The sequence below is a fragment of the Pelobates fuscus genome, chromosome 12 (assembly GCF_036172605.1).
Source record: "Pelobates fuscus isolate aPelFus1 chromosome 12, aPelFus1.pri, whole genome shotgun sequence".
Classification (NCBI taxonomy): Eukaryota; Metazoa; Chordata; class Amphibia; order Anura; family Pelobatidae; genus Pelobates; species Pelobates fuscus.
The window spans coordinates 19,372,188-19,381,431 of NC_086328.1; the positions used below are offsets into that span (position 1 = coordinate 19,372,188).

General features: G+C 41.8%; 1 long non-coding RNA gene across 1 annotated transcript in view; it reads left to right on the plus strand.

The window, feature by feature from the left end:
• LOC134578885 (uncharacterized) overlaps positions 1-8,125 on the plus strand; it is a 63,816-nt gene extending 55,691 nt beyond the window's left edge. Inside the window, exon 2 of the long non-coding RNA XR_010086142.1 lies at positions 7,807-8,125. This is a non-coding gene — a long non-coding RNA (uncharacterized LOC134578885). The remainder of the gene's footprint in view (positions 1-7,806) is intronic.
• The last annotated feature ends 1,119 nt before the right edge of the window (positions 8,126-9,244 follow it).

Genomic DNA, 9,244 nt, shown 5'->3' on the forward strand with positions numbered 1-9,244 from the left:
AAACTAGTTCATTGTTGAGCAATCATTGTATCTTTGCATTTGTTGTAGCATTATCAGGTAAATATTACCTGGCAGCAGTTTCCTTCAACTTGGTCCATTTAGTATGATGGAATTTGGATGCTGTGGTGACAAATGTTGTGGTGCCCACAAGGTGCCCATGTCAGTTGAGTTGCAGGAATGTTTCTGTACCAGCCATTTTACTTGCCAATACTTTGATAGCCAGATTAATTCTGATAAGCTACAGCAACATATCTTAAATACACCAGTGGCTGCTAAAACAATGCTTGTGATAAACAGAATCTCTGTAGAACTGTAGAACCTTGTATGAACCAATTCCTTTTGTAAGATTCTACTTAATTGTTTAGATCATATGTCTGTAGTTAGGGCTCTTAAATCTACTATTATCACTACTATAAAGTATAATTTAATATAAGAAAATTTAAATTCTTTATTTAGCAATCAGTAGATATAGATATACAAACCATATCGGACAGTTTGCCGTGTTACTGTACCCATTTTCCAATTAAACAGAACAAATTAAAGCTTAATTCACGGAAAAAAAAAAAACTAGACATACATTATGTATAGTCTTGAAAGGTCATATACATGCACATTTTAAAAATCCTAACAATGGCATACACATATATTGATATGACATGAGTGAAACTCCATCATCCTCAATAAAGATTATAAAATCTGTTTAGGACTGCTATTAAGTGCTGATGTGGTTGTGTGTGTCCAGGAAAGTGTCTCCAATACGGGGAGGGAGACTTCTTATCAAGTAGGCAAACCGTGCATCCCCCATAAAATACCCTCTTTAAAGGTAGTAATTAAAAATTAAATTGAAAAGAAAAGGAAGAAATCCCACCGCAAGACCAGTGACTGCTTAATTTCAATTTCACTCTCTTCTTAACCTAGTGGTTTCCAAACCAGTCCTTAAGGCACGCCTACCAGTCCGGGATTAAGGGATAACCCAATTAAATCTAAGGTGTTTTAAAAAACAAAACAAACAAAAAAAACACTTTGGCACAATTGGGTAATTCCTAAATCCTGAACTGGTAGATGTGCCTTTAGGACCGGTTTGGAAACCACTGTCTTACCCTTCATCTTCTCCTATGGGGCCCAAACCGACTGCCTGCATAGTGTTATGTATCATAGCTGTGAGCTTATCAATTAGATCATTTTCTCTTATTTTTATTTTGACTTTCATCAGACTGGGAACAATGCATATTATTGAGCTTTTTTTATACTTCTTACTCAGTGTATGTAGTTCTGTGGAATTTGTTGAAGCTATACATTTTATTAAGATGTCATAACTCTGGACAATACATATTATTACTATTACATTATACATGGTTTGATGTTCTGAAAATTTGTATTTCCTGCATTCTGCAGAAGACACTTAAACTGTTTTTCAGTTGAGAAAGGTTTTTTTTTTCCTTTCATATTCTAAAAATGATTAGGTGATTCATTAAACATTTATTTCTTGCTCTATTAATTCATTTGCTATTTTATACTTAACAAACTTTAAAAGTCTATAATGGTGGGGGGGGAGGGGGCTGGGCCTGACTGCCAAGATGGCCAGACGTGTTTGTTACCAGCTCCTGCACATCTGAGTTAAACCTACACTTCACTACTAAAATCGACTGATACTCAACCTGGAGCAGATGGAGGAACAATACTAAAGTGAGTGGGCACTCGAGGGTGTCCTTTATCTTGATCTGCATTGTGGAAATCTGCTGTCCGAACACGCGGCCTAGTATGACTAGAGTTTTGGTGAATGCGGGAGGCGGCCGATCTCTCAAAACGGGACCCGCTGTGATCCGTGGCTCGTTTGTCGCCCTGCTACCCCCCCCCTCCCCCCGCCCCCACCTCCCTTTGGACCGGCGGGGGTTATCCTGGTCCCTGCTGGGGAAACTCACCTCACTCAAGCAACATAGTCCCCCGCATCACCACCAGCCAAGTTGTGAAAATAATTTGGCTGCCACTCCTTATCCTCAGGACTGTACAGTACAGGACTGTACATGGAGGGAGCGTTTTGAAGAGCGCTTTGATGCTCTCTGCCAACAGTTCTGGAGATGCATCTATCACCAATAACACACCCCTGCCGAATCAGCTAGGCTAAAAGCTAAAACGAACTCCCAACCTTGTCCTAGACCGGGGTCCCACCTGAAGAAATCTCTGAGCAACAGATCGGGCACACAGAGGGCTTACCGACATGCAGAGCGCCTTCGGACCCATTCTCATATAGCAAAGAAGAGGAGAATCCCATGCCGCATGGCTGCTGATCAACATGCCCTTCGGGCGAAGTGGGGAGAGGACCTCTTACACAGAAGACCGCACACAGCACCCCGGCTCCCACCCTGGCTGGAACAACGGGACAACAATGACCCAGCAATAAACTCTGGCAGCTTCCCACCATTAGGGATCGGATGAAAGGGGACTCATACATGATCAAATCTACACTCACACTGTAAAAGTGCACAGATAGTTTTATTTTTATTTCGGCCTGTTGCCTTACACATTATGATTTCAATGCCTATACCCCGTGATCTCTATGCCAACCATAGTAGTAATTATTTTGTAGTGAAAAACAGGGACCCATGTTTTTATACTTTACTATAATAGCGGCACCCTAACCCTGCTGTCGATTCATATTTGATTTACCTTTTATTGTAACACCCAGCTCTATAGTTATCGTTGTAATAACTACACTCACTTAATCTTTTTTTTTTTTTTTTTTATTCTTTATTTTGTTTGTGCATATAGAAAGGAGTACATGCAAACTTAATATGTCACAGCAGTATAAGCAAGCGTCGATAAACATGTTTAAGGCTGTAAGTGACATACAAGGATAATGCACATTTTTGTAGTAATAGTAATATAAATACAAAAAGAGAAGTCCTGCGCTTAAGCAGGAAGGACTACAACACACATCAGCCCCAATATATAGTAAAAACCAAAGAAAAGAAAATGTTACTTGCGCTTTCTCCTTAATCCCTATGTATATTTAGACAAATGGAGGTCATTTAGTTGCTCCAATGGCCATTGGAGGGATGCCCGCCTGCCAACGTCAAGGCAGACCCCCCTAAGCGGGTCCTAACACTGACCCTTCAGCCTGCTTCCTTGAGCTTCTGGCAAAGATATCTCTAATGAGACAGAAAGGGGTATTTTTTATATACACCCCTTTACTTATTAACCCTTAATAGGGAACACATGGGATGGGCAGCAGCATTGTAACCAGGCTGTGTGATACAAAGTAAATACAAATACAAAAAGAGAAGTCCTGCGCTTAAGCAGCAAGGACTACAACACACATCAGCCCCAATATATAGTAAAAACCAAAGAAAAGAAAATTTTACTTGCGCTTTCTCCTTAATCCCTATGTATATTTAGACAAATGGAGGTCATTTAGTTGCTCCAATGGCCATTGGAGGGATGCCCGCCTGCCAACGTCAAGGCAGACCCCCCTAAGCGGGTCCTAACACTGACCCTTCAGCCTGCTTCCTTGAGCTTCTGGCAAAGATATCTCTAATGAGACAGAAAGGGGTATTTTTTATATACACCCCTGTATATTGGGGCTGATGTGTGTTGTAGTCCTTGCTGCTTAAGCGCAGGACTTCTCTTTTTGTATTTGTATTTACTTTGTATCACACAGCCTGGTTACAATGCTGCTACCCATCCCATGTGTTCCCTATTAAGGGTTAATAAGTAAAGGGGTGTATATAAAAAATACCCCTTTCTGTCTCATTAGAGATATCTTTGCCAGAAGCTCAAGGAAGCAGGCTGAAGGGTCAGTGTTAGGACCCGCTTAGGGGGGTCTGCCTTGACGTTGGCAGGCGGGCATCCCTCCAATGGCCATTGGAGCAACTAAATGACCTCCATTTGTCTAAATATACATAGGGATTAAGGAGAAAGCGCAAGTAAAATTTTCTTTTCTTTGGTTTTTACTATATATTGGGGCTGATGTGTGTTGTAGTCCTTGCTGCTTAAGCACAGGACTTCTCTTTTTGTATTTGTATTTACTTTGTATCACACAGCCTGGTTACAATGCTGCTACCCATCCCATGTGTTCCCTATTAAGGGTTAATAAGTAAAGGGGTGTATATAAAAAAATACCCCTTTCTGTCTCATTAGAGATATCTTTGCCAGAAGCTCAAGGAAGCAGGCTGAAGGGTCAGTGTTAGGACCCGCTTAGGGGGGTCTGCCTTGACGTTGGCAGGCGGGCATCCCTCTAATGGCCATTGGAGCAACTAAATGACCTCCATTTGTCTAAATATACATAGGGATTAAGGAGAAAGCGCAAGTAACATTTTCTTTTCTTTGGTTTTTAGTAATAGTAATATACCAAAGATTTGTGAGAGCCAACTTAAACAGTAAAAAAGGTAAACTATGCTTAGTGCTCCAACCGGTCTATACAAAGCTTAGATTAATAAGTATGCATCAGCAGCTGTATTTTTACAGCAGTAGTTTTATGTGGTAATGTATTCTGGTTGGTCGTATTCGTCAATGGTAACAGTAAAGTAGTATATGAGTGGTCTCGTGGCTGTGTGGTATTGCTATATTGTAGCTGAGGTTTAGCGGGTAAGTCAGATAGGTAGTTGGCTTGACCTCAGGCATCTTGGTAGAGTGTGTCTCTAAGTGGCCACTATATAGTTGGTCTAGTAGGAGGGGGAGCTATGATGCGCTGCAGATTGTGCAGAACTGTGCTTGTGTGCGTTCTTGCGTGTTTTGTGCGATTGCCTTCTAGGTGCTGTGAGAGAAGCTCTGTGACCCCGAGATTGGGGGAGGGGGGGGGGTTGTGTGGTGTCTAAGACCTCCTCTTCATGTATGGCTTGGTGTGATTGTGATTGGTTGCCATATAAGGGTTTATTCCTCAGTAGTGAGGGGGTGTTACCTAAGTAAGGGTCTCGCTGGAGGTGTGGAGCGTGCTGTGTGTGGTCTGCGATGGGGCCCTCTGATCGTTGTGCGGTCTGCCCCTTCCTGCAGCTAGGTGTGGTGTTGCCTGAGTGCTGGCTACTGTTCAGTTTGGTACAAATCGTAAGATCGTTGTATCTCTACGATCTAATGACATATCAACCATAAGAGAGTATATAGCAGGTTAGATAAGCGTGAAAAAGACAAGAGAAAAATTAAATAAATAAATGAATGAATAAAAAAAAAGAAGAAGAAGAAAATACATAAAAAACTTGCTGGTGGTTAGTGTCAGTTTTTATGGAACAGTCTGGTTTAGATGTTCTGCGAGTGTCCCGTTTCTCAGGTGGTCGTGGGGAGCCTGCCGGTGTTCCAAGGCCCAGAGGAGGTGGATGGGCCTGTGGCTGCTCCTGCTGGTCGAAACAGTTTCAGATTGGACACGTCCCAGTTGTGTGAGGCCTTTGGGGGTGGTGCTGTGGACCCGGGTTCCGTGGCTCCCGGTTCCGAGTCAAGTGGCAGTCCCAGTGCCGGGAGCACAGAGTCTATGTCCGCTGGCTCATTTATGCGGATCGTTTTGCTTCTGTGGGAGATAACCAGGCTCCTGGGGAACCCCCAGTGGTACGGGATGGAGTGTTGGCACAGTGCACTGGTTAGAGGTTTGAACCTAGGTGGGCCTAGACAAGTAGAAGGTCAAGTGGGCATTTTCAAAAGAGTAGGAGGGCTGTCCTCTCATCGCTGACATGAAGGCTATTTGTGTGGATCTTGTTTGGAGGTGGAGGATGACATCCCTTGGGGATTCCGCCGGGGCTCTAGGTGCTTTTGGGATGCGGTATATTTAGTCTGTAAAGGCCTGTTTGCTTTGAGGTGAGTATTATGGTCAGAAGCCTCCTGGCGTAGTGTGGCAGTTCTTCGGGGGTCACCGTCTCTGGGATTCCCCTGATTTTAATGTTCCGGCTCCGGCGCTGGTCCTCCATGGCATCTATGCGATTGGTGAGTAATGTCTGTGCTTGTTGGATTTCTTGGGTTTGCTTTTCTATCGATATATATCTTGTGTTTAGGCCCTGCGTGTCCTCTTCCACCTTCCTTACTCGGCCTTCCACTTGGTGTATCTCCTCCCATGCCGTTGCGAGGTCTGACGCAAACATTGCGCGGATATTGTGGAGCAACGCCTTAATGTCTCCTTTTGTGGAGGGCATCTCGTTGTCCTCATCTGAGGAGGGATGGTGTAGACCCCCAGTGTCTGGGAACTCGTGCAGCTCATCCAGGGCCCGTTCTTCCGAGAGGGCAGAGTTTGTTTCGCCATTTTCTTTTGGCGCGGAGTTTCCCGCGGCCTTCGCTTCACACGCGTCTACTCTGTTCGGCTTTTGGCTCCGCCCCCCACACTCACTTAATCTTAACCTACTGGAGCTGTGGTTTTGTAGCGGGTTTCTCTCTCACTGCATTTAAACGCAGAGCCATCTTGGTTATAATTAACTTCCCATATATGTCAGGAGTGCTGTAATAACATACAGACTGACCATAGGACCTCTGTACAACATGTGTGCCTAGCCTGAACACCTATCCTTTAATTTAGCCACCCATCACAGCACTATCATCTTTTTAGCATACTGATGACAGCATAAATCTCCCTCCCTAAACACTATTGCTCAGCCTGATGGGTTTTTTTTTTTTGGGGGGGGGGGGGGGGGTTTATAAAAATGAAGCCATGCAACTGTTATCTTTAACCCTATATTTGCAATGTTAGTGATGCCATACTATTGTTTTCAAATGTCTACAATTCTGTTTGCACCAGCTGTTGTGGCAGTGAAAATCTGCTTGTTAAATCACTGCACGAATAAAATAAGAATAAAAAAAAAAGTCTATAATAATTGGGTCACATGAAAGAGTTTGGTGATTAAGTTTACCCATGCCCCAGATGACTGTTAGTAGCATCAGAACATAACTGAAAATAGTGGCATGTAAATAAAGCTTGCATGCACGTAAACATGAAATGAGCAATACTGGCCTGTCCACCAATCAGCATTTGCAAATGTGTATAGTTCTGTAGCATTGCTTGCATATAATAACGGAGTTCTAGACTGGCTCAAAGTGGGGTCAATGAAGATTCCACACTGTGGACTTAGGTGATCATCTCTGGTGTGTCTGATAAGTAGGTCAGAAAATAAGACCCGGACAAGGGACCCGAACTAAAGCAGTCTTGCAAATGTAAAAGGTAAGCTATTACTTCTTCCTGCGACTTAACAAGGCTCTGCGCATTTGATTTTGACATAGCCAAAATATTGGCTAAGTCTGTCATCTGTTTATTATGAGCTCTCGTTATTTGTTGGCCCCGCCCCCTAAGATCCTCATGTTGAGAGATAGCAGCAACAGACTCAAACTGCAAATGGGGCACCGAGAACCAGACCTTTACTTTAGCTCTTTTTACATGATCGAATGATGCAATGACACACACGGCATCCAGAAACAGAATAAAATTGTGGGACAATGTGCGAAAAGGGCTGTACATTTCTTCATAGTTAATTGTGTATGAAAATATTAGAACTTGCATGTTGTATTCCTATATAACAGTTTGCCACTCCACATGTAATTATTTTTATTAGAGATGAATCATTAATATAGTAGTTTTGGGAATTTTGTTTTCTTACATTAATCATTTTTTTTTTTCCTCCAACATTTATTTTATAATTTTTTTTTTTTAATGTAGTTGTGAAATTGAGAAATCTACCCTAATATTTGATTAATTGGTAATTAAAAACATTTCAGAATCCCATCATTTGTTGCTTTTAAGATATGCGACTGTGCTCTTGTTGAATCGAGTGTGCACACTATGTAAATAAGTCTCCCTGCAAATGCGTATCTATCTCACTAATTAAACTGTTTCTCATTTCACAGGTTGCTCAATGAATCTGTATTTTATCACATTCGAGTGGGAAGGTTAATGGAGGTGCTCACCTGTGCAACCGATCAACATGGGTGAAAAATCCTCTTTCTGCATTGTTTCTTTGTTAATTACCTTCACAGAAGACAGAGGAGTCCATTAGGACAACACTGAGAGATGTCTAATGAGTCACATGGGGTACTGTTAATCACCCAGATAGTCTTAAAGTGCCCTAACATGTAAAAAAAACTACCTAATATTCTCTTCACTTGCAAGAGCAGAAATCATATTAAGTGTATAACTCCCACACAATAAAATCTGGAAAAAGACGAATGTGGGCTGTATGAGTATTTTTTAAATATAATGGAGTGTCATTTCACTTTAAAAATATATTATTTTTGCTGAATAATATCTGCAGGAGTAGTGTTTATCTTGTTTTTTATTTACATAAAAAGTACAACATTCTTGACATGCCATGTACTGTATTTGCAATTTCTCCTGTCGTATCAGCTCTTGTGGACATGTCATTATAATCTCATTTTTATACCACTGCACAACAAAAATAAAGAATGTAAAAATATAAATAAAATTATAATATATATCTGTTTTCATAATGACATATTGTGGTTACTAAAAGACAAGAAGCGTCTTTATAAAGTAACTGTTTAAATCCCTTTGCCACATAACATCCAGATATAAACATCTTGTATCTAGTGTTAAAAGATCCACCATATTTTTTTGGCACACATATCATCATGCTGTTGAACTAACAGTATACGACAACTTTCTACAAGAAACAAACTGCAATTTTTATCCAATTTGTTTAAATAATTGTTTAGTCAATTCGGTATGTGTTTGTTGCCTCCCAAAGGACCACGGTCTAAGATCACTATAGCCTAGCTAGCAGTCATCTAGGGATTGGTTTTAGGTCTGCTTGATTAGAATATGTATTTGTAGTTCAGATGTAATCCTTTTACTGCAGTGTCTCCTAACACCATACTGTCGCCCCATGAAACTTGAGCAGCATTAGTGGAATAGGGCCTTGACAGGGCTTGGAGGCAGGCTTAGGGGGAGAATGGTGGATGGGGATTGAGGATATGATCAGGGGCCGGCCTAGTATAAATAGGTCGGCCATATTAGCTCCTGTCACCATTAATCTTTTTACCAGTTCGAGTTGGTCCCTCCCTTGGGTAGAGTTCTTGGTTGGCCCCATTTAGTCCCAGCAGCGAGGTTAGTTAGGGGAAGGATAGGGGGAGCATGGGGGGAAATTGTCCCTGTTGGAGTTACAGAGGAATTAAGGACGTTTGGCCGAGAGGTTCAAGTTGGTGGGTTTGAGCCAGTCGGAAGGGTAGGGGTATCTGGGTATACCCTTACCAGGAGGCATTAAGTTATGTTAAATTTGATTGGTGTATATTTATGTTGAATTGTATATGTATATCTATATGTCGTTAC